Source organism: Dama dama, chromosome 25 (genome assembly GCF_033118175.1).
Source record: "Dama dama isolate Ldn47 chromosome 25, ASM3311817v1, whole genome shotgun sequence".
In the NCBI taxonomy this organism is placed as follows: domain Eukaryota; kingdom Metazoa; phylum Chordata; class Mammalia; order Artiodactyla; family Cervidae; genus Dama; species Dama dama.
In genome coordinates, this window is record NC_083705.1 from 6,539,108 (window position 1) to 6,561,644 (window position 22,537).

Below are 22,537 nucleotides of genomic sequence, written 5' to 3' on the forward strand. Positions count from 1 at the left end.
CATTTTCAAGAGGAGTCAGGCATTGTCTCCTTTGGAAGCATTGTTCTCGCGGACCTCTCGAGTTTTCAAAGGATGTGAGGCCTCCGCTCTCGATGATGCGGAGAACTCGGTCTTTCTCTGTCGTCTCCACAGGGGATTCAGACATCCCTTCATCTCGGGAGATGCAAGACGAGCCTGCATTCAATTCACTGCAGGGATATCCGGCCTTACTTCGAGTCAGAGCATCTCGGTGTCCATTCCACTTGAGGCCACAAACTCAGGGTCCCTCTCACATACCTGTAGCTGAGAGAAGCCTCCTCTTGAGGTGCTTGTGGAAAGTTGGTATTCCTCTTGAGTCGAAGCCAGGGACTAAGCTCTCATCTCGAGTTGATTTGGGGTCAACGGAGCCCTTTCGTGTTGCTCCAGTGACCTCAGGATCCCTCTAGACTTGAGACAGTGAACTTGGGTTTTCTCTGGAGTGCCATCAAGGAAATCAAGACTCCTTTCACGTTTGATGTGGAACACGGAATTGCTCTGCACCCAGTGCAGGGGAATCGGGCCTCATCTCGCGGCGAGGGGGAAGTCTCATGGTTTTTCTTGAGTTGCGGCCGGAACCTGGGGTATATTCTCGAGTTACGACGGGGAGGGCCCTTCCAGACACGTGTTTGTTCAGCGACGTCAGGACTCCTGCCTAGGTGCGAGGGACACCTCGGGATTCTCCTGGAGTCTTGGCATGGCAATTTGGACGTGTCTCCAGGTGAGGCGGGAGACCCAGGGTCCCTTTCCACGTGCCACAGGGATCCTGGGACTCCTATCCATTTTCTGGAGGTGTCAGGCATCGTCTCCTTTGGAAGCATTGATCTCCGCAGACTTCTCGAGTTTTCAAAGGATTTGAGGCCTCCGGACGCGATGAGGCGGAGGAGTACTTCTTTCTCTGTGGTCTCCACAGGGGATTCAGACATCCCTTCGTCTTGGGAGATGCAAGACGAGCCTGCATTCAATTCACTGCAGGGATATCCAGCCTTACTTCGAGTCGAGCATCTCGGTGTCCTTTCCACTTGAGGCCACAAACTCAGGGTCCCTCTCACATACCTGTAGCTGAGAGAAGCCTCCTCTTGAGGTGCTTGTGGAAACTTGGTATTCCTCTTGAATCGAAGCCAGGGAATAAGCTCTCATCTCGAGTTGATTTGGGGTCCCCGGAGCCCTTTCATGTTGCTCCAGTGACCTCAGGTTCCCTCTAGACTTGAGACAGTGATCTTGGGTTTTCCTTGGAGTGCCATCAAGGAAATTAAGGCTCCTTTCACGTTTGATGTGGAACACGGAATTGCTCTGCATGCAGTGCAGGGGAATCAGGCCTCATCTCGCGGCGAGGGGGAAATCTCATGGTTTTTCTCGAGTTGCGGCCTGAACATGGGGTATATTCTCGAGTTACGACGGGAAGGGCCTTCCAGACACGTGTTTGTTGAGCTACGTCAGGACTCCAGCCTAGGTGCGAGGGACACCTCGGGATTCTCCTCGAGTCGTGGCATGGCAATTTGGACGCGTCTCCACGTGAGGCGGGAGACCCAGGTTCCCTTTCCACGTGCCACAGGGATCCTGGGACTCCTATCCATTTTCAAGAGGAGTCAGGCATCGTCTCCTTTGGAAGCATTGATCTCCGCGGACCTCTCGAGTTTTCAAAGGATGTGAGGCCTCCAGTCGCGATGAGGCGGAGAACTCGGTCTTTCTCTGCGGTCTCCACAGGGGATTCAGACATCCCTTCGTCTTGGGAGATGCAAGACGAGCCTGCATTCAATTCACTGCAGGGATATCCGGCCTTACTTCGAATCAGAGCATCTCGGTGTCCATTCCACTTGAGGCCACAAACTCAGGGTCCGTCTCACATACCTGTAGCTGAGAGAAGCCTCCTCTTGAGGTGCTTGTGGAAAGTTGGTATTCCTCTTGATTCGAAGCCGGGGACTAAGCTCTCATCTCGAGTTGATTTGGGGTCCACGGAGCCCTTTCCTGTTGGTCCAGTGACCTCAGGATCCCTCTAGACTTGAGACAGTGATCTTGGGTTTTCTCTGGAGTGCCATCAAGGAAATCAAGGCTCCTTTCACGTTTGATGTGGAACACGGAATTGCTCTGCATGCAGTGCAGGGGAATCTGGCCTCATCTCGCGGCAAGGAGGATGTCTCATGGTTTTTCTAAGTAGCGGCCGGAACCTGGGGTATATTCTGAGTTACGACGCGGAGGGCCCTTCCAGACACGTGTTTGTTCAGCGACGTCAGGACTCATGCCTAGGTGCGAGGGACACCTCGGGATTCTCCGCGAGTCTTGGCATGGCAATTGGGACGCGTCTCCACGTGAGGCGGGAGACCTTGGGTCCCTTTCCACGTGCCACAGGGATCCTGGGACTCCTATCCATTTTCAAGAAGAGTCAGGCATCTTCTCCTTTGGAAGCATTGATCTCCGCGGACCTCTCGAATTTTCAAAGGATGTGAGGCCTCCGGTCGCGATGAGGCGGAGAACTAGGTCTTTCTCTGTGGTCTCCACAGGGGATTCAGACAACCCTTCGTCTTGGGAGATGCAAGACGAGCCTGCATTCAATTCACTGCAGGCATATCCGGCCTTACTTCGAGTCAGAGCATCTCGCTGTCCATTCCACTTTGGCCAAAAACTCAGGGTCCCTCTCACATACCTGTAGCTGAGAGAAGCCTCCTCTTGAGTGGCCTGTGGAAAGTTCGTTTTCCTCTTGAGTGGAAGCCAGGGACTAAGCTCTCATCTCGTGTTGATTTGGGGTCCCCGGAGCCCTTTAATGTTGCTCCAGTGACCTCAGGATCCCTCTAGACTTGAGACAGTGATCTTGGGTTTTCTCTGGAGTTCCATCAAGGAAATCAAGTCTCCTATCATATTTGATGTGGAACACGGAATTCCTCTGCACGCAGTGCAGGGGAATCGGGCCTCATCTCGCGGCGAGGGGGAAGTCTCATGGTTTTTCTCGAGTTGCGGCCGGAACTTGGGGTATATTCTCGAGTTACGACGGGGAGGGCCCTTCCAGACACGTGTTTGTTCAGCGCCGTCAGGACTCCTGCCTAGGTGTGAGGGACAACTCGGGATTTTCCTCGAGTCGTGGAATGGCAATTGGGACGCGTCTCCACGTGAGGCGCGAGACCCAGGGTCCCTTTCCACGTGCCACAGGGATCCTGGGACTCCTATCCATTTTCAAGAGGAGTCAGGCATCGTCTCCTTTGGAAGCATTGATCTCCTCGGATCCCTCGAGTTTTCAAAGGATGTGAGGCCTCCGGTCGCGATGAGGAGGAGAACTAGGTCTTTCTCTGTGGTCTGCACAGGGTACTCAGACATCCTTTCGCCTTGGGAGATGCAAGACGAGCCTGCATTCAATTCACTGCAGGGACATTCGGCCTTACTTCGAGTCAGAGTATCTCGGTGTCCACTCCACTTGAGGCCACAAATTCGGGGTCCCTCTCACATACCTGTAGCCGAGAGAAGCCTCCCCTTGAGGTGCTTGTGGAAAGTTGGTATTCGTCTTGAGTCGAAGCCAGGGACTACGCTCTCATCTCAAGTTAATTTGGGGTCCATGGAGCACTTTCGTGTTGCTCCAGTGACCTCAGGATCCCTCTAGTCCTGAGACAGTGATCTTGGGTTTTCACTGGAGTGCGATCAAGGAAATCAAGGCTCCTTTCAAGTTTGATGTGGAACACGGAATTGCTCTGCACGCAGTGCAGGGGAATCGGGCCTCATCTCACGGCGAGGGGGAAATCTCATGGTTTTCTCGAGTTGCGGCCGGAACCTGGTGTATATTCTCGAGTTACGACGGGGAGGGCCATTCCAGACACGTGTTTGTTCAGCGACGTCAGGACTCCTGCCTAAGTGCGAGGGACATGTCTAGATTCCCCTCGAGTCTTGGCATGGCAATTGGGACGCATCTCCACGTGAGGCGGGAGACCCAGTGTCCCTTTCCACGTGCCACAGGGATCCTGGGATTCCTATCCATTTTCAAGAGGAGTCAGGCTTCGTCTCCTTTGGAAGCATTGATCTCCGCGGACCTCTCGAGTTTTCAAAGGATGTGAGGCCTCTGGTCGCGTTGAGTCGGAGAATTAGGTCTTTCTCTGTGGTCTCCACAGGGGATTCAGACATCCCTTCGTCTTGGGAGATGCCAGACGAGCCTGCATTCAATTCACTGCAGGGATATCCGGCCTTACTTCGAGTCAGAGCATCTCGGTGTCCATTCCACTTGAGGCGACAAAATCAGGGTCCCTCTCACATACCTGTAGCTGAGAGAAGCCTCCTCTTGAGGAGCTTGTGGAAAGTTGGTATTCCTCTTGAGTCGAAGCCAGGGACTAAGCTCTCATCTCAAGTTAATTTGGGGTCCATGGAGCCCTTTCGTGTTGCTCCATTGACCTCAGGATCCCTCTAGACTTGAGACAGTGATCTTGGGTATTCTCTGGAGTGCCATCAAGGAAATCAAGGCTCCTTTCACTTTTGATGTGGAACACGGAATTGCTCTGCACGCAGTGCAGGGGAATCGGGCCTCATCTCGCGGCGAGGGGGAAGTCTCATGGTTTGTCTCGAGATGCGGCCGGAACTTGGGGTATATTCTCGAGTTATGACGGGGAGGGCCCTTCCAGACACGTGTTTGTTCAGCGACGTCTGGACTCCTGCCTAGGTGCTAGGTACACCTCGGGATTCTCCTCGAGTCTTCGCGGCAATTGGGACGCGTCTCCACGTGAGGCGGGAGACCCAGGGTCCGTTTTCACGTGCCACAGGGATCCTGGGACTCTTATCTATTTTCAAGAGGAGTCAGGCATCGTCTACTTTGGAAGCATTGATCTCCGCGGACCTCTTGAGTTTTCAAAGGATGTGAGGCCTCCGGTCGCGATGAGGCGGAGAAGTAGTTCTTTCTCTGTGGTCTCCACAGGGGATTCAGACATCCCGTCGTCTTGGGAGATGCAAGACGAGCCTGCATTCAATTCACTGCAGGCATATCCGGCTTTACTTCGAGTCAGAGCATCTCGGTGTCCATTCTACTTGAGGCCACAAATTCCAGGTGCCTCTCACATACCTGTAGCTGAGAGAAGCCTCCTCTTGAGGTGCTTGTGGAAAGTTGGTATTCCTCTTGAGTCGAAGCCAGGGACTAAGCTCTCATCTCGAGTTGATGTGGGGACCACGGAGCCCTTTCGTATTGCTCCAGTGACCTCAGGATTCCTCTAGACTTGAGACAGTGATCTTGGGTTTTCTCTGGAGTGCCATCAAGGAAATCAAGGCTCCTTTCACTTTTGATGTGGAACACGGAATTGCTCTGCACGCAGTGCAGGGGAATCGGGCCTCATCTCGCGGCGAGGGTGAAGTCTCATTGTTTTTCTCGAGTTCCGTCCGGAACATGGGGTATATTCTCGACTTACAATGGGGAGGGCCCTTCCAGACACGTGTTTGTTCAGCGACGTCAGGACTCCTGCCTAGGTGGGAGGGACTCCCGGGATTCTCCTGGAGTCTCGGCATGCCAATTGGGACGCGTCTCCACGTGAGGCGGCAGACCCAGGGTCCCTTTCCACGTGCCACAGGGAACCTGCGTCTCCTATCCATTTTCAAGAGGAGTCAGGCATCGTTTCCTTTGGAGGCATTGATCTCCGCGGACCTCTCGAGTTTTCAAAGGATGTGAGGCCTCCGGTCGCGAAGAGGCGGAGAACTAGGTCTTTCTCTGTGGTCTCCACAGGGGATTCAGACATCCCTTCGTATTGGGAGATGCAAGACGAGCCTGCATTCAATTCACTGCAGGGATATCCAGCGTTACTTCGTGTCAGAGCATCTCGGTGTCCATTCCACTTGAGGCCACAAACTCAGGGTCCCTATCACATACCAGTAGCTGAGAGAAGCCTCCTCTTGAGGTACTTGTGGAAATTTGGTATTCCCCTTGAGTCGAAGCCAGGGACTAAGCTCTCATCTCAACTTGATTTGGGGTCCACGGAAACCTTTCATGTTGCTACAGTGACCTCTGGATCCCTCTAGACATGAGACAGTGATCTTGGGTCTCCTCTGGAGTGCCATCAAGGAAATCAAGGCTCCTTTCATGTTTGTTGTGGAACACGGAATTGCTCTGCACGCAGTGCAGGGGAATCGGGCCTCATCTCGCGGCGAGGGGGAAGTCTCATGGTTTTTCTTGAGTTGCGGCCGGAACCTGGGGTATATTCTCGAGTTACGACGGGGAGGGCCCTTCCAGACACGGGTTTATTCAGCGACGTCAGGACTCCTGCCTAGGTGCGAGGGACACCTCGGGATTCAGCTCGAGTCTAGGCAAGGAAATTGGGATGCCTCTCCACGTGAGGCGTGAGAACCAGTGTCCCTTTCCACGTGCCACAGGGATCCTGGGACTCCTATCCATTTTCAAGAGGAGTCAGGCATCGTCTCCTTTGGAAGCATTGATCTCCACGGACCTCTCGAGTTTTCAAAGGATGTGAGGCCTCTGGTCGCGATGAGGCGGAGAACTAAGTCTTTCTCTGTGGTCTCCACAGGGGATTCAGACATCCCTTCGTCTTGGGAGATGCAAGACGAGCCTGCATTCAATTCACTGCAGGGATATCCGGCCTTACTTCGAGTCAGAGCATCTCGGTGTCCATTCCACTTGAGGCCACAAACTCAGGGTCCCTCTCACATACCTGTAGCTGAGAGAAGCCTCCTCTTGAGGTGCTTGTGGAAAGTTGGTATTCCTCTTGAGTCGAAGCCAGGGACTAAGCTCACATCTCGAGTTGATTTGGGGTCCCCGGAGCCCTTTCTTGTTGCTCCAATGACCTCAGGATCCCTCTAGACTTGAGACAGTGATCTTGGGTTTTCTCTGGAGTGCCATCAAGGAAATCAAGGCTCCTTTCACGTTTGATGTGGAACACGGAATTGCTCTGCATGCAGTGCAGGGGAATCGGGCCACATCTCGCGGCGAGGTGGAAGTCTCATTGTTTTTCTCGAGTTGCGGCCGGAACCTGGGGTATATTCTCGAGTTACGATGGGGAGGGCCCTTCCAGACACGGGTTTATTCAGCGACGTCCTGACTCCTGCCTAGGTGCGAGGGACACCTCGGGATTCTCCTCGAGTCTTGGCAAGGAAATTGGGATGCCTCTCCACGTGAGGCGGGAGACCCAGGGTCCCTTTCCACGTGCCACAGGGATCCTGGGACTCCTATCCATTTTCAAGAGGAGTCAGGCATCGTCTCCTTTGGAAGCATTGATCTCCACGGACCTCTCGAGTTTTCAAAGGATGTGAGGCCTCTGGTCGCGATGAGGCGGAGAACTAGGTCTTTCTCTGTGGTCTCCACAGGGGATTCAGATATCCCTTCGTTTTGGGAGATGCAAGACGAGCCTGCATTCAATTCACTGCAGGGATATCCGGCCTTACTTCGAGTCAGCGCATCTCGGTGTCCATTCCACTTGAGGCCACAAACTCAGGGTACCTCTCACATACCTGTAGCTGTGAGAAGCCTCCTCTTGAGGTGCTTGTGGAAAGTTGGTATTCCTCTTGAGTCGAAGCCAGGGACTAAGCTCACATCTCTAGCTGATTTGGGGTCCACGGAGCCCTTTCTTGTTGCTCCAGTGACCTCAGGATCCCTCTAGACTTGAGACAGTGATCTTGGGTTTTCTCTGGAGTGCCATCAAGGAAATCAAGGCTCCTTTCACGTTTGATGTGGAACACGGAATTGCTCTGCACGCATTGCAGGGGAATCGGGCCTCATCTCGCGGCGAGGGTGAAGTCTCATTGTTTTTCTCGAGTTGCGGCCGGAACCTGGGGTATATTCTCGAGTTACGACGGGGAGGGCCTTTCCAGACACGTGTTTGTTCAGCGACATCAGGACTCCTGCCTAGGTGCGAGGGACACCTCGGGATTATCCTCGAGTCTTGGCATGGCAATTGGGACGCGTCTCCACGTGAGGCGGGAGACCCAGGGTCCCTTTCCACGTGCCACAGTGATCCTGGGACTCCTATCCATTTTCAAGAGGAGTCAGGCATCGTCTCCTTTGGAAGCGTTGATTGCCGCGGACCTCTCGAGTTTTCAAAGGATGTGAGGCCTCCGGTCGCAATCAGGCGGAAAACTAGGTCTTTCTCTGTGGTCTGCACAGGGTACTCAGACATCCTTTCGCCTTGGGAGACGCAAGACGAGCCTGCATTCAATTCACTGCAGGGATATCCGGCCTTACTTCGAGTCAGAGCATCTCGGTGTCCATTCCACTTGAGGCCACAAACTCAGGGTCCCTCTCACATACCAGTAGCTGAGAGAAGCCTCCTCTTGAGGTGCTTGTCGAAAGTTGGTATTCCTCTTGAGTCCAAGCCAGGGACTAAGCTTTCATCTCTAGTTGATTTGGGGTCCACGGAGTCCTTTCGTGTTGCTCCAGTGACCTCAGGATCCCTCTAGACTTGAGACAGTGATCTTGGGTTTTGTCTGGAGTGCCATCAAGGAAATCAAGGCTCCTTTCACGTTTGATGTGGAACACCGAATTGCTCTGCACCCAGTGCAGGGGAATCGGGCCTCATCTCGCGGAGAAATGGAAGTCTCATGGTTTTTCTCGAGTTGAGGCCGGAACCTGGGGTATATTCTCGAGTTACGACTGGGAGGGCCCTTCCAGACACGTGTTTGTTCAGCGACGTCAGGACTCCTGCCTAGGTGCGAGGGACAACTCGGGATTCTCCTCGAGTCTTGGCAAGGAAATTGGGATGCCTCTCAACGTGAGGTGGGAGACCCAGGGTCCCTTTCCACGTGCCAGAGGGATCCTGGGACTCCTATCCATTTTCAAGAGGAGTCAGGCATCGTCTCCTTTGGAAGCATTGATCTCCGCGAACCTCTCGAGGTTTCAAAGGATGTGAGGCCTCTGGTCGCGATGAGGCGGAGAACTAGTTCTTTCTCTGTGGTCTGCACAGGGTATTCATACATCCCTTCGCCTTGGGAGATGCAAGACGAGCCTGCATTCAATTCACTGCAGGGATATCCGGCCTTACTTCGAGTCAGAGCATCTCGGTGTCCATTCCACTTGAGGCCACAAACTCAGGGTCCCTCTCACATACCTGTAGCTGAGAGAAGCCTCCTCTTGAGGTGCTTGTGGAAAGTTGGTATTCCTCTTGAGTCGAAGCCAGTGACTAAGCTCACATCTCGAGTTGATTTGGGGTCCACGGAGCCCTTTCGTGTTGCTCCATTGACCTCAGGATCCCTCTAGACTTGAGACAGTGATCTTGGGTTTTCTCTGGAGTGCCATCAAGGAAATCAAGGCTCCTTTCACGCTTGATGTGGAACACGGAATTTCTCTGCATGCAGTGCAAGGGGAATCGGGCCTCATCTCGCGGAGAGGGGGAATTCTCATGGTTTTTCTCGAGGTGCGGCCGGAACCTGGGGTATATTCTCGAGTTACGACGGGGAGGGCCCTTCCAGACACGTGTTTGTTCAGCGCCGTCAGGACTCCTGCTAGGTGTGAGGGACACCTCGGGATTTTCCTCGAGTCGTGGAATGGCAATTGGGACGCGTCTCAACGTGAGGCGGGAGACCCAGGGTCCCTTTCCACGTGCCACAGGGATCCTGGGATTCCTATCCATTTTCAAGAGGAGTCAGGCATCGTCTCCTTTGGAAGCATTGATCTCCTCGGATCCCTCGAGTTTTCAAAGGATGTGAGGCCTCCGGTCGCGATGAGGAGGAGAACTAGGTCTTTCTCTGTGGTCTGCACAGGGTACTCAGACATCCTTTCGCCTTGGGAGATGCAAGACGAGCCTGCATTCAATTCACTGCAGGGACATTCGGCCTTACTTCGAGTCAGAGTATCTCGGTGTCCATTCCACTTGAGGCCACAAATTCGGGGTCCCTCTCACATACCTGTAGCCGAGAGAAGCCTCCCCTTGAGGTGCTTGTGGAAAGTTGGTATTCCTCTTGAGTCGAAGCCAGGGACTACGCTCTCATCTCAAGTTAATTTGGGGTCCATGGAGCACTTTCGTTTTGCTCCAGTGACCTCAGGATCCCTCTAGTCTTGAGACAGTCATCTTGGGTTTTCTCTGGAGTGCGATCAAGGAAATCAAGGCTCCTTTCAAGTTTGATGTGGAACACGGAATTGCTCTGCACGCAGTGCAGGGGAACCGAGCCTCATCTCGCGGCGAGGGGGAAATCTCATGGTTTTCTCGAGTTGCGGCCGGAACCTGGTGTATATTCTCGAGTTACGACGGGGAGGGCCATTCCAGACACGTGTTTGTTCAGCGACGTCAGGACTCCTGCCTAAGTGGGAGGGACTCCCGGGATTCTCCTCGAGTCTCGGCATGCCAATTGGGACGCGTCTCCACGTGAGGCGGCAGACCCAGGGTCCCTTTCCACGTGCCACAGGGAACCTGCGACTCCTATCCATTTTCAAGAGGAGTCAGGCATCGTCTCCTTTCGAAGCATTGATCTCCGCGGACCTCTCGAGTTTTCAAAGGATGTGAGGCCTCCGGTCGCGAAGAGGTGGAGAACTAGGTCTTTCTCTGTGGTCTCCACAGGGGATTCAGACATCCCTTGGTATTGGGAGATGCAAGACGAGCCTGCATTCAATTCACTGCAGGGATATCCAGCCTTACTTCGAGTCAGAGCATCTCGGTGTCCATTCCACTTGAGGCCACAAACTCAGGGTCCCTATCACATACCAGTAGCTGAGAGAAGCCTCCTCTTGAGGTACTTGTGGAAATTTGGTATTCCCCTTGAGTCGAAGCCAGGGACTAAGCTCTCAGCTCAACTTGATTTGGGGTCCACGGAAACCTTTCATGTTGCTACAGTGACCCCTGGATCCCTCTAGACATGAGACAGTGATCTTAGGTCTCCTCTGGAGTGCCATCAAGGAAATCAAGGTTCCTTTCATGTTTGTTGTGGAACACGGAATTGCTCTGCACGCAGTGCAGGGGAATCGGGCCTCATCTCGTGGCGAGGGGGAAGTCTCATGGTTTTTCTCGAGTTGCGGCCAGAACCTGGGGTATATTCTCGAGTTACGATGGGGAGGGCCCTTCCAGACACGTGTTTGTTCAGCAACGTCAGAACTCCTGCCTAGGTTCGATGGACACCTCGGTATTCTCCCGAAGCCTTGGCATGGCAATTGGGACGCGTCTCCACGTGAAGTGGGAGACTCACGGTCCCTTTCCACCTGCCACAGGGATCCTGGGACTCCTATCCATTTTCAAGAGGAGTCAGGCATCGTCTCCTTTGGAAGCATTGATCTCCGCGAACCTCTCGAATTTTCAAAGGATGTGAGGCCTCCGGTCGCGATGAGGCGGAGAACTAGTTCTTTCTCTGTGGTCTCCACAGGGGATTCAGACATCCCGTCGTCTTGGGAGATTCAAGACGAGCCTGCATTCAATTCACTGCAGGGATATCCGGCCTTACTTTGAGTCAGAGCATCTCGGTGTCCATTCCACCTGAGGCCACAAATTCAGGGTCTTTCTCACATACCTGTAGCTGAGAGAAGCCTCCTCTTGAGGTCCTTTTGGAAAGTTGGTATTCCTCTTGAGTCTAAGCCAGGGTCTAAGCTCTCATCTCGAGTTGATTTGGGGTCCACGAAGCCCTTTCCTATTGGTCCAGTGACTTCAGGATCCCTCTAGACTTGAGACAGTGATCTTGGGTTTTCTCTGGAGTGCCATCAAGGAAATCAAGGCTCCTTTCACGTTTGATGAGGAACACGGAATTGCTCTGCACGCAGTGCAGGGGAATCGGGCCTCAACTCGCGGCAAGGGGTAAATCTCATGGTTTTTCTCGAGTTGCGGCCGGAACCTGGGGTATATTCTCGAGTTACGACGGGGAGGGCCCTTCCAGACACGTGTTTGTTCAGCAACGGCAGGACTCCTGCCTAGGTGCGAGGGACACCTCGGGATTCTCCTCGAGTCTTGGCATGGCAATTTGGACGCGTCTCCACGTGAGGCGGGAGACCCAGGGTCCCTTTCCACGTGCGACAGGGATCCTGGGACTCCTATCCATTTTCGAGAGGAGTCAGGCATCGTCTCCTTTGGAAGCATTGATCTCAGCAGACCTCTGGAGTTTTCAAAGGATGTGAGGCCTCCGGTCGCGATGAGGCGGAGAATTAGGTCTTTCTCAGTTGTCTCCACAGGGGATTCAGACATCCCTTCGTATTGGGAGATGCAAGACGAGCCTGCATTCAATTCACTGCAGGGATATCCGGGCTTACTTCGATTCAGACCATCTCGGTGTCCATTCCACTTGAGGCCAGCAACTCAGGGTCCCTCTCACATACCTGTAGCTGAGAGAAGCCTCCTCTTGAGGTGCTTGTGGAAAGTTGGTATTCCTCTTGACTCGAAGCCAGGGACTAAGCTCTCATCTCGAGTTGATTTGGGGTGCACGGAGCCCTTTCGTTTTGCTCCAGTGACCTCAGGATCCCTCTAGACTTGAGACAGTGATCTTCGGTTTTCTCTGGAGTGCCATCAAGGAAATCAAGGCTCCTTTCACGATTGATGTGGAACACGGAATTGCTCTGCACGCAGTGCACGGATATCGGGTCTCATCTCGCGGCGAGGGGGAAGTCTCATGGTTTTTCTCGAGTTGCGGCCGGAACCTGGGGTATATTCTCGAGTTACGACGGGGAGGGCCCTTCCAGACACGTGTTTGTTCAGCGACGTCAGGACTCCTGCCTAGGTGCGAGGATACCTCGGGATTCTCCTCGAGTCTTGGCATGGCAATTGGGACGCGTCCCCACGGGAGCCGGGAGACCCAGTGTCCCATTCCACGTGCCACAGGGATCCTGGGACTCCTATCCATTTTCAAGAGGAGTCAGGCATCGTCTCCTTTGGAACCATTGATCTCCGCGGACCTTTTGAGTTTTCAAAGGATGTGAGGCCTCCGGTCGCGATGAGGCGGAGAACTAGGTGTTTCTCTGTGGTCTCCACAGGGGATTCAGACATCCCTTCGTCTTGGGAGATGCAAGACGAGCCTGCATTCAATTCACTGCAGGGATATCCGGGCTTACTTCGATTCAGACCATCTCGGTGTCCATTCCACTTGAGGCCAGCAACTCAGGGTCCCTCTCACATACCTGTAGCTGAGAGAAGCCTCCTCTTGAGGTGCTTGTGGAAAGTTGGTATTCCTCTTGAGACGAAGCCAGGGACTAAGCTCTCATCTCGAGTTGATTTGGGGTGCACGGAGCCCTTTCGTGTTGCTCCAGTGACCTGAGGATCCCTCTAGACTTGAGACAGTGATCTTGGGTTTTCTCTGGAGTGCCATCAAGGAAATCAAGGCTCCTTTCACGTTTGATGTGGAACACGGAATTGCTCTGCATGCAGTGCAGGGGAATCGGGCCTCATCTCGCGGCGAGGGGGAAGTCTCCTGGTTTTTCTCGAGTTGCGGCCGGAACCTGGGGTATATTCTCGAGTTACGACGGGGAGGGCCCTTCCAGACACGTGTTTGTTCAGCGACGTCAGGACTCCTGCCTAGGTGCGAGGGACACCTCGGGATTCTCCTCGAGTCTTGGCATGGCAATGGGGAAGCGTCTCCACGTGTGGCGGGAGACCCAGGGTCCCTTTCTACGTGCCACAGGGATCCTGGGACTCCTATCCATTTTCAAGAGGAGTCAGGCATCGTCTCCTTTGGAAGCATTGATCTCCGCGGACCTCTCGAATTTTCAAAGGATGTGAGGCCCCCGGTCGCTATGAGGCGGAGAATTAGGTCTTTCTCTGTGGTCTCCACAGGGGATTCAGACATCCCTTCGTCTTGGGAGATGCAAGACGAGCCTGCATTCAATTCACTGCAGGGATATCCGGCCTTACTTCGAGTCAGAGCATCTCGCTATCCATTCCACTTGACCACAAACTCAGGGTCCCTCAAATATACCTGTAGCTGAGAGAAGCCTCCTCTTGAGGTCCTTGTGGAAAGTTGGTATTCCTCTTGAGTCTAAGCCAGGGTCTAAGCTCTCATCTCGAGTTGATTTGGGGTCCACGAAGCCCTTTCCTGTTGGTCCAGTGACTTCAGGATCCCTCTAGACTTGAGACAGTGATCTTGGGTTTTCTCTGGAGTGCCATCAAGTAAATCAAGGCTCCTTTCACGTTTGATGAGGAACACGGAATTGCTCTGCACGCAGTGCAGGGGAATCGGGCCTCAACTCGCGGCGAGGTGTAAATCTCATGGTTTTTCTCGAGTTGCGGCCGGAACCTGGGGTATATTCTCGAGTTACGACGGGGAGGGCCCTTCCAGACACGTGTTTGTTCAGCAACGGCAGGACTCCTGCCTAGGTGCGAGGGACACCTCGGGATTCTCCTCGAGTCTTGGCATGGCAATTTGGACGCGTCTCCACGTGAGGCGGGAGACCCAGGGTCCCTTTCCACGTGCGACAGGGATCCTGGTACTCCTATCCATTTTCAAGAGGAGTCAGGCATCGTCTCCTTTGGAAGCATTGATCTCAGCAGACCTCTGGAGTTTTCAAAGGATGTGAGGCCTCCGGTCGCGATGAGGCGGAGAATTAGGTCTTTCTCAGTTGTCTCCACAGGGGATTCAGACATCCCTTCGTATTGGGAGATGCAAGACGAGCCTGCATTCAATTCACTGCAGGGATATCCGGGCTTACTTCGATTCAGACCATCTCGGTGTCCATTCCACTTGAGGCCAGCAACTCAGGGTCCCTCTCACATACCTGTAGCTGAGAGAAGCCTCCTCTTGAGGTGCTTGTGGAAAGTTGGTATTCCTCTTGACTCGAAGCCAGGGACTAAGCTCTCATCTCGAGTTGATTTGGGGTGCACGGAGCCCTTTCGTTTTGCTCCAGTGACCTCAGGATCCCTCTAGACTTGAGACAGTGATCTTCGGTTTTCTCTGGAGTGCCATCAAGGAAATCAAGGCTCCTTTCACGTTTGATGTGGAACACGGAATTGCTCTGCACGCAGTGCACGGATATCGGGTCTCATCTCGCGGCGAGGGGGAAGTCTCATGGTTTTTCTCGAGTTGCGGCCGGAACCTGGGGTATATTCTCGAGTTACGACGGGGAGGGCCCTTCCAGACACGTGTTTGTTCAGCGACGTCAGGACTCCTGCCTAGGTGCGAGGACACCTCGGGATTCTCCTCGAGTCTTGGCATGGCAATTGGGACGCGTCCCCACGGGAGCCGGGAGACCCAGTGTCCCATTCCACGTGCCACAGGGATCCTGGGACTCCTATCCATTTTCAAGAGGAGTCAGGCATCGTCTCCTTTGGAACCATTGATCTCCGCGGACCTTTTGAGTTTTCAAAGGATGTGAGGCCTCCGGTCGCGATGAGGCGGAGAACTAGGTCTTTCTCTGTGGTCTCCACAGGGGATTCAGACATCCCTTCGTATTGGGAGATGCAAGACGAGCCTGCATTCAATTCACTGCAGGGATATCCGGGCTTACTTCGATTCAGACCATCTCGGTGTCCATTCCACTTGAGGCCAGCAACTCAGGGTCCCTCTCACATACCAGTAGCTGAGAGAAGCCTCCTCTTGAGGTGCTTGTGGAAAGTTGGTATTCCTCTTGACTCGAAGCCAGGGACTAAGCTCTCATCTCGAGTTGATTTGGGGTGCACGGAGCCCTTTCGTTTTGCTCCAGTGACCTCAGGATCCCTCTAGACTTGAGACAGTGATCTTGGGTTTTCTCTGGAGTGCCATCAAGGAAATCAAGGCTCCTTTCACGTTTGATGTGGAACACAAAATTGCTCTGCACGCAGTGCACGGATATCGGGTCTCATCTCGCGGCGAGGGGGAAGTCTCATGGTTTTTATCGAGTTGCGGCCGGAACCTGGGGTATATTATCGAGTTACGACGGGGCGGGCCCTTCCAGACAAGTGTTTGTTCAGCGACGTCTGGACTCCTGCCTAGGTGTGAGGGACACCTCGGGATTCTCCTCGAGTCTTGGCATGGCAATTGGGACGCGTCTCCACGTGAGGCAGGAGATCCAGGGTCCCTTTCCACGTGCCACAGGGATCCTGGGACTCCTATCCATTTTCAGGAGGAGTCAGGCATCGTCTCCTTTGGAAGCATTGATCTCCGCGGGCCTCTCGCGTTTTCAAAGGATGTGAGGCCTCCGGTCGCGATGAGGCAGAGAACTAGGTCTTTCTCTGTGGTCTCAACAGGGGATTCAGACATCCCTTCGTCTTGGGAGATGCAAAACGAGCCTGCATTCAATTCACTGCAGGGATATACGGCCTTACTTCGAGTCAGAGCATCTCGGTGTCCATTCCACTTGAGGCCACAAACTCAGGGTCCCTCTCACATACCTGTAGCTGAGAGAATCCACCTCTTGACGTGCTTGTGGAAAGTTGGTATTCCTCTTGAGTCGAAGCCAGGGACTAAGCTCTCATCTCGAGTTGATTTGCGGTCCATGGAGCCCTTTCGTGTTGCTCCAGTGACCTCAGGATCCCTCTAGACTTGAGACAGTGATCTTGGGTTTTCTCTGGAGTGCCATCAAGGAAATCAAGGCTCCTTTCACGTTTGATGTGGAACTCGGAATTGCTCTGCACGCAGTGCAGGGGAATCTGGCCTCATATCGCGGCGAGGGGGAAGTCTCATTGTTTTTCTCGAGTTCCGGCCGGAACCTGGGGTTTATTCTCGAGTTACGACGGGGAGGGCCCTTCCAGACACGTGTTTGTTCAGCGACGTCAGGACACCTGCCTAGGTGCGAGGGACACCTCGGGATTCTCCTCGAGTCTTGGCATGGAAATTGGGACGCGTCTCCACGTGAGGCGGGAGACCCAGGGTCCCTTTCCACGTGCCACAGTGATCCTGGGACTCCTATCCATTTTCAAGAGGAGTCAGGCATGGTCTCCTTTGGAAGCATTGATCTCCGCAGACCTCTCGAGTTTTCAAAGGATGTGAGGCCTCCGGTCGCGATGAGGCGGAGAACTAGGTCTTTCTCTGTGGTCTGCACAGGGTATTCAGACATCCCTTCGCCTTGGGAGACGCAAGACGAGCCTGCATTCAATTCACTGCAGGGACATCCGGCCTTACTTCGAGTCAGAGCATCTCGGTGTCCATTCCGCTTGAGGCCACAAACTCTGGGTCCCTCTCACATACCTGTAGCTGAGAGAAGCCTCCTCTTGAGGTGCTTGTGGAAAGTTGGTATTCCTCTTGAGTGGAAACCAGGGACTAAGCTCTAATCTCGAGTTGATTTGGGGTCCACGGAGCCCTTTCGTGTTGCTCCAGTGACCTCAGGATCCATCTAGACTTGAGATAGAGATCTTGGGTTTTCTCTGGAGTGCCATCAAGGAAATCAAGGCTCCTTTCACGTTTGATGTGGAACTCGGAATTGCTCTGCACGCAGTGCAGGGGAATTGGGCCTCATCTCGTTGCGAGGGGGAAGTCTCATGGTTTTTCTCGAGTTGCGGCCGGAACCTGGGGTATATTCTCGAGTTACGACGGGGAGGGCCCTTCCAGACACGTGTTTGTTCAGCGACGTCAGGACTCCTGCCTAGGTGTGAGGGACTCCTCAGGATTCTCCTTGAGTCTTGGCATGGCCATTGGGACACGTCTCCACATGAGGCGGGAGACCCAGGGTCCCTTTCCACGTGCCACAGGGATCCTGGGACTCCTATCCATTTTCAAGAGGAGTCAGGCATCGTCTCCTTTAGAAGCATTGATCTCTGCGGACCTCACGAGTTTTCAAAGGATGTGAGGCCTCCGGTCGCGATGAGGCCGAGAACTCCGTCTTTCTCTGTGATCTCCACAGGGGATTCAGACATCCCTTCGCTTGGGAGATGCAAGACGAGCCTGCATTCACTTCACTGCAGGGATATCCGGCCTTACTTCGAGTCAGAACATCTCGGTGTCCATTCCACTTGAGGCCACAAACTCAGGGTCCGTCTCACATACCTGTAGCTGAGACAAGCCTCCTCTTGAGGTGCTTGTGGAAAGTTGGTATTCCTCTTGAGTGGAAGCCTGGGACTGAGCTCTCATCTCGAGTTGATTTGGGGTCCACGGAGCCCTTTCGTGTTGCTCCAGTGACCTCAGGATCCGTCTAGACTTGAGACAGTGATCTTGGGTTTTCTCTGGAGTGCAATTAAGGAAATCAAGGCTCCGTTCACGTTTGATGCAGAACACGGAACTGCTCTGCACGCAGTGCAGGGGAATCGGGCCTCATCCCGCGGCGAGGGGGAAGACTCATGGTTTTTCTCAGGTTGTGGCCCGAACCTGTGGTATATTCTGGAGTTACGAAGGGGAGGGCCCTTCCAGACACGTGCTTGTTCAGCGACGTCAGGACTCCTGCCTAGGTGCGAGGGACACCTCGGGATTCTCCTCAAGTCTTGGCATGGCTGTTGGGACGCGTCTCCACGTGAGGCGCGAGTCCCAGGGTCCCTTTCCACGTGCCACAGGGATCCTGGGTCTCCTATGCATTTTCGAGAGGAGTCAGGAATCGTCTCCTTTGGAAGCATTGATCTCCGCGGACCTCTCGAATTTTCAAAGGATGTGAGACCTCCGGTCGCGATGAGGCTGAGAACTAAGGCTTTCTCTGTGGTCTCCACATTGGATTCAGAAATCCCTTCGCTTGGGAGATGCAAGACGAGCCTGCATTCAATTCACTGCAGGTATATCCGGCGTTCCTTCGAGTCAGAGCATCTCGGTGTCCATTCCACTTGAGGCCACAAACTCAGGGTCCCTCTCACATACCTTTAGCTGAGAGAAGCCTCCTCTTGAGGTGCTTGTGAAAAGTTGGTATTCCTCTTGAGTCGAAGCTAGGGACTAAGCTCTCATCTTGAGTTGATTTATCGTCCACGGAGCCCTTTTGTGTTGCTCCAGTGACCTCAGGATCCCTCAAGACTGGAGACAGTGATCTTGGGTTTCCTCTGGAGTGCCATCAAGGAAATCATGGCTCCTTTCATGTTTGATGTGGAACACGAAATTGGTCTGCAAGCAGTGCTGGGGAATCGGCCTTAATCTCGCCGGGCGAGGGGGAAGTCTCATGGTGTTTCTCGAGTTGCGGCCGAAACCTGGGGTATATTCTCGAGTTACGACGGGGAGGGCCCTTCCAGACCCGTGTTTGTTCAGCGACGTCAGGACTTCTGCCTACGTGCGAGGGACACCTCGGTATTATCCTCGAGTCTTGGCATGGCAATTGGGACGCGTCTCCTCGTGAGGCACGAGACCCAGTGTCCCTTTCCACGTCCCACAGGGATGCTGGGACTCCTATCCATTTTCAAGAGGAGTCAGGCATCGTCTCCTTTGTAAGCATTGATCTCGGCAGACCTCTCGAGATTTCAAAGGATTTGAGGCCTCCGGTCGCGATGAGGCGGAGAACTAGGTCTTTCTCTGTGGTCTCCACGGGAGATTCAGACATCCCTTCGTCTTGGGAGATGCAAGACGATTCTGCATTCAAATCACTGCAGGGATATCCGGTTTACTTCGAGTCAGAGCATCTTGGTGTCCATTCCACTTGAGGCCACAAACTCAGGGTCCCTCTCACATACCTGTTGCTTAGAGAATCCTCCACTTGAGGTGCTTCTGAATAGTTGGTATTCCTCTGGAGTCGAAGCCAGGGATTAAGCTCTCATCTTGAGTTGATTTGGGGTCCACGGAGCCCTTTCGTGTTGCTACAGTGACCTCAGGATCCCTCTAGACTTGAGACAGTGATCTTGGGTTTTCTCTGGAGTGCCATCAAGGAAATCAAGGCTCCTTTCACTTTTGATTTGTCACACGGAATTGCTCTGCACGCAATGCAGGGGAATCGGGCCTCATCTCGCAGAGAGGGGGAAGTCTCATGGTTGTTCTCGAGTTGCGGCTGGAACCCGGGGTATATTCTCGAGTTACAACGGGGAGGCCGCTTCCACACACGTGTTTGTTCAGCGACGTCAGGACTCTTGCCTAGGTGTGAGGGACACCTCGGGATTCTCCTCGAGGCTTGGCATGGCAATTGGGACGCGTCTCCACGTGAGGCGGGAGACCCAGGGTCCCTTTCCACGTGCCAAAGGGATCCTGGGAATCCTATCCATTTTCAAGAGGAGTCAGGCATCGTCTCCTTTGGAAGCATTGATCTCCGCAGTCCTCTCGAGTTTTCAAAGGAAGCGTGGCCTCCGGTCACGATGAGGCGGAAAACTAGGTCTTTCTCTGTGGTCTCCACAGGGGATTCAGACATCCCTTCTTCTTGGGAGATGCAAGACGAGCCTGCATTCAATTCACTGCAGGGATATCCGGCCTTACTTCGAGTCAGAGCATCTCGGTGTCCATTCCACTTGAGGCCACAAACTCAGGGTCCCTCTCACATACATGTAGCTGAGAGAAGCCTCCTCTTGAGGTGCTTGTGGAAAGTTGGTATTTCTCTTGAGTCGAAGCCAGGGACTAAGCTCTCATCTCCAGTTGATTTGGGGTCCACGGAACACTTTCCTGTTGCTACAGTGACCTCATGATCCCTCTAGACTGGAGACAGTGATCTTGGGTTTTCTCTGGAGTGCCATCAAGGAAATCAAGGCTCCTTTCATGTTAGATGTGGAACAGCGAATTGCTCTGCACGCAGTGCAGGGGAATAGGGCCTCATCTCGCGGCGAGGGGGAAGTCTCATGGTTTTTCTCGAGTTGCGGCCCGAACCTGGGGTATATTATCGAGTTACGACTGGGCGGGCCCTTCCAGACAAGTGTTTGTTCAGCGACGTCTGGACTCCTGCCTATGTGTGAGGGACACCTCGGGATTCTCCTCGAGTCTTGGCATGGCAATTGGGACGCGTCTCCACGTGAGGCAGGAGACCCAGGGTCCCTTTCCACGTGCCACAGGGATCCTGGGACTCCTATCCATTTTAAAGAGGAGTCAGGCATCGTTTCCTTTGGAAGCATTGATCTCCGCAGACCTCTCGAGTTTTCAAAGGATGTGAGGCCTCCGGTCGCGATGAGGCAGAGAACTAGGTCTTTCTCTGTGGTCTCCACAGGGGATTCAGACATCCCTTCGTCTTGGGAGATGCAAGACGAGCCTGCATTCAATTCACTGCAGGGATATCCGGCCTTACTTTGAGTCAGAGCATCTCGGTGTCCATTCCACTTGAGGCCACAATCTCAGGGTCCCTCTCACACACCTGTAGCTGAGAGAAGCCTCCTCTTGAGGTGCTTATGGAAAGTTGGTATTCCTCTTGAGTCGAAGCCAGGGACTAAGCTCCCATCTCGAGTTGATTTGGGTTCCAAGTGGAAATTTCGTGTTGCTCCAGTGACTTCAGGATCCCTCTAGACTTGAGACAGTGATCTTTGGTTTTCTCTGGAGTGCCATCAAGGAAATCAAGGCTCCTTTCACGTTTGATGTGGAACACGGAATTGCTCTGCAGGCAGTGCAGGGGAAACGGGCCTCAACTCGCGGCGAGGGGGAAATCTCATGGTTTTTCTCGAGTTGCGGCCGGAACCTGGGGTATATTCTCGAGTTACGATGGGAAGGGCCCTTCCAGACACGTGTTTGTTCAGCGACGTCAGGACTCCTGCCTAGGTGCGAGGGACACCTCGGGATTCTCCTCGAGTCTTGGCATGGCAATGGGGAAGCGTCTCCACGTGAGGCGGGAGACCCAGGGTCCCTTTCCACGTGCCACAGGGATCCTGGGACTCCTATCCATTTTCAAGAGGAGTCAGGCATCGTCTCCTTTGGAAGCATTGATCTCCGCGGACCTCTCGAATTTTCAAAGGATGTGAGGCCCCCGGTCGCTATGAGGCGGAGAATTAGGTCTTTCTCTGTGGTCTCCACAGGGGATTCAGACATCCCTTCGTCTTGGGAGATGCAAGACGAGCCTGCATTCAATTCACTGCAGGGATATCCGGCCTTACTTCGAGTCAGAGCATCTCGCTATCCATTCCACTTGAGGCCACAAACTCAGGGTCCCTCAAATATACCTGTAGCTGAGAGAAGCCTCCTCTTGAGGTCCTTGTGGAAAGTTGGTATTCCTCTTGCGTCTAAGCCAGGGTCTAAGCTCTCATCTCGAGTTGATTTGGGGTCCACGAAGCCCTTTCCTGTTGGTCCAGTGACTTCAGGATCCCTCTAGACTTGAGACAGTGATCTTGGGTTTTCTCTGGAGTGCCATCAAGGAAATCAAGGCTCCTTTCACGTTTGATGAGGAACACGGAATTGCTCTGCACGCAGTGCAGGGGAATCGGGCCTCAACTCGCGGCGAGGGGTAAATCTCATGGTTTTTCTCGAGTTGCGGCCGGAACCTGGGGTATATTCTCGAGTTACGACGGGGAGGGCCCTTCCAGACACGTGTTTGTTCAGCAACGGCAGGACTCCTGCCTAGGTGCGAGGGACACCTCGGGATTCTCCTCGAGTCTTGGCATGGCAATTTGGACGCGTCTCCACGTGAGGCGGGAGACCCAGGGTCCCTTTCCACGTGCGACAGGGATCCTGGGACTCCTATCCATTTTCGAGAGGAGTCAGGCATCGTCTCCTTTGGAAGCATTGATCTCAGCAGACCTCTGGAGTTTTCAAAGGATGTGAGGCTTCCGGTCGCGATGAGGCGGAGAATTAGGTCTTTCTCAGTTGTCTCCACAGGGGATTCAGACATCCCTTCGTATTGGGAGATGCAAGACGAGCCTGCATTCAATTCACTGCAGGGATATCCGGGCTTACTTCGATTCAGACCATCTCGGTGTCCATTCCACTTGAGGCCAGCAACTCAGGGTCC